This window comes from Octopus bimaculoides, chromosome 15 (assembly GCF_001194135.2).
Source record: "Octopus bimaculoides isolate UCB-OBI-ISO-001 chromosome 15, ASM119413v2, whole genome shotgun sequence".
Classification (NCBI taxonomy): domain Eukaryota; kingdom Metazoa; phylum Mollusca; class Cephalopoda; order Octopoda; family Octopodidae; genus Octopus; species Octopus bimaculoides.
In genome coordinates, this window is record NC_068995.1 from 27,734,068 (window position 1) to 27,736,737 (window position 2,670).

A 2,670-nucleotide genomic window follows, 5' to 3' on the forward strand; every position below is an offset into this window, starting at 1 on the left:
ATATGTGTATAAAAATTTATACACGAAGAGAAGATCAACATGTGGACATCTTACAAGCTAAAGTGGGTATTCAAATCCCAAACCACGAAAAAACGTTTGTATTTTTGTCACATTGCTCATAGGTGTGTTGGACACTTGAACTGACCAAAATTTCAGTTAACTCTAATCCTACGAGTTTCACTATTAATAAATCAATTAATTAGGCAGTTAATTGATCAATTAACCATCTGTAGCTTGTCTATAGATTTGCTTCAAAAGTAATTATGGAAGTATAATTGGTACTGAAAACTCAAAGTAAATGCATCTGCATTTAGTTCGATACATATACATCAAGAATTCAAATGGAATGTCCTCAAGCAACGTGCCAAGTCAGAATAGTACAGCATTGAATAATTTCAATGGTGTATTATCTGGCCAAAGAATCGAAATATTTAACTTTATATATATACAAGGGCAAAAATAATAAAAATAATAATTTGTACCAGTGGTTAGCATGTGTAATAAAAGTCAGAAGACATAAATATTTGTATAATGTGTGTATAAAAATTTATACACAAAGAGAAGGCCACCATATGGACGTCTTAAATGCTAAAGAGAACAATCAAATCTCAAACTACGAGAAAACATTCTTATTTATGTGTCGTATAGCCAACTGGAAATGACATTTCCTGGGTCTAAACAATAGTAATATTCATCCCATCCAGGACTGCCACAAATAGTCTTTACTTGGCAAATAGTCTTTACTTGGCAAATAGTCTTTACTTTAAAGTACTGTTACTAGATATCTCTCTTAGAGAGATTTCTATTTATTAGATCAGTGACTGTGTGTCACCTAGAAAATTATATATTTTCAAACGGAAATTCATCAGCGCTGTCTAGCTGAGCAGTTACTCTGTGCTAAAAGACCTTGGTTAAATGAAGAGAAGAAAGAACGAACTACTTATTTTAAAATGTCACTTGAGGAGATGCAGTTTGCACGTGTGATGCAAGACAGTTTGATGATACAGCATCTCACCTGTAATTAACAGATGTATGATGAGTTCAAACATTTGTAGTGGATTTGAATAATCAGTATCAGCTAGTAATTGCTGAAAGTTACATATATTACACACATTATTGCATTCATGTAACCTAACAATAGATGTGTATAAGCACATGTTTAGGTGCATGTATACAGCATTTTTTCTCATTTGTATCTCTTTATTTATGTGTTATTTGTCAATGGAATACTTAAAATAGTATAGTGTTGTGGGTATATAATACAAACTAAAGATGAGGTTTGAGAGAGTCCACTTTCTGTATGATCCTAATGTTTATTGTACTTGCACATCTACCACACAAAGCCTACATTCTCTGTTAGTTGCCCAGTGATACTGCTTCACCTCTTATCTGTCCATATCTTGCACTGAGTATACCTTAACGAGTTTCTACCTACACCTTTTCTACATACTGAGCTGGGCCTTCTCCCTGAAGGGATTTGTGATTTGTCTGTTTTCCTACCTACTAGGATTTTGGCCTTTGCTAAATTAACTCTCAGCCCTTTGATTCAAGACCATGTTTCCACACCTGAATTGTGTTCTAGTTCTGGTAGTGATTCAGCTATAAGAACAAGGTCATAAGCAGGGATGACAATGATAAGCAAGAAGTTGCTGAAAATTGATTCTTGGTAAACACCTACTTGTACACTAAATTCCTTGCTATAATTATTGGCAACTTTCACCTTATTGATGGCATCATTGAACATAGCTTGTATAGCTCTCACCAAGCACTTGTATACCCCTAACTTCTGCATTGACTTCAAGATAAGTGAGTGTGGAACTATGTCAACGAAAGCTAAATACTGAGGTTATTTTTGGCTAAATTCTTCTACTGCACTAGCCTTACCAGGAAGATAGAATCAGTAGTGCTTCACCCTGGCACAAAGCCAAACTGCATCTCAGATACAGTGTTCTGAATGCTACAATCACTATATCGGTAGCATGGTCCAACCACTCCATATTTCTTCCCCAAACACTTCGCCAAATATAGCAACACCACCAATGTGATATACACCTCCATACTGGTCTCAGAGAGGAACACAGGAAATCTCTGTATCAAAGAAGCTTTACTGATCTACCACCTTAACTTCAAAATCAATAGTTGATCAGAGGTGGTCTGATGACTCCTGTGAAGATTCCACCGAACACTCCCTATGTCACTGTGATCACAACATTATCCTAACATATGTCATCAACACCATCACCCACTGCACCACTGCCACCAGCCTACCGCCAGTCCTCACCATCACCCCCATGTGATGGAGCAGCTGCTGCTGCTAACTCAAACACTGAGCTATCCAAAATGGCAAATGGATCTGTGTAAATGTACGTTTCTTTGATTGTATTTCTTCTGTTGAGATAGGCTGTTGCGCCTCTAAATATAAAAGTTTTAAAAACTTTCTGCATTGTTAGCTTTTCGTATTTTTCATCTCATTCATTTTTGTAATTCATTTGTATTCAAGCAAATGTTTAAATTTACAGAACAGTAGGTGCAGGAGTGGCTGTGCGGTAAGTAGCTTGCTTACCAACCACATGGTTCTGGGCAAGTGTCTTCTATTATACCTTGGGCCAACCAAAGGCTTATGAGTGGATTTGGTAGACAGAAACTGACAGAAGTCTGTCGTATATATAT

The 2,670-nt window shown here is 36.4% G+C and overlaps 1 protein-coding gene across 1 annotated transcript in view; it reads left to right on the forward strand.

Annotated features, from left to right (window-relative positions):
* The window catches only part of LOC106881660 (nuclear pore complex protein Nup205), a 331,146-nt gene that overhangs the window by 56,600 nt on the left and 271,876 nt on the right, over positions 1-2,670 (forward strand). The gene's annotated exons all lie outside the window — the stretch shown is intronic.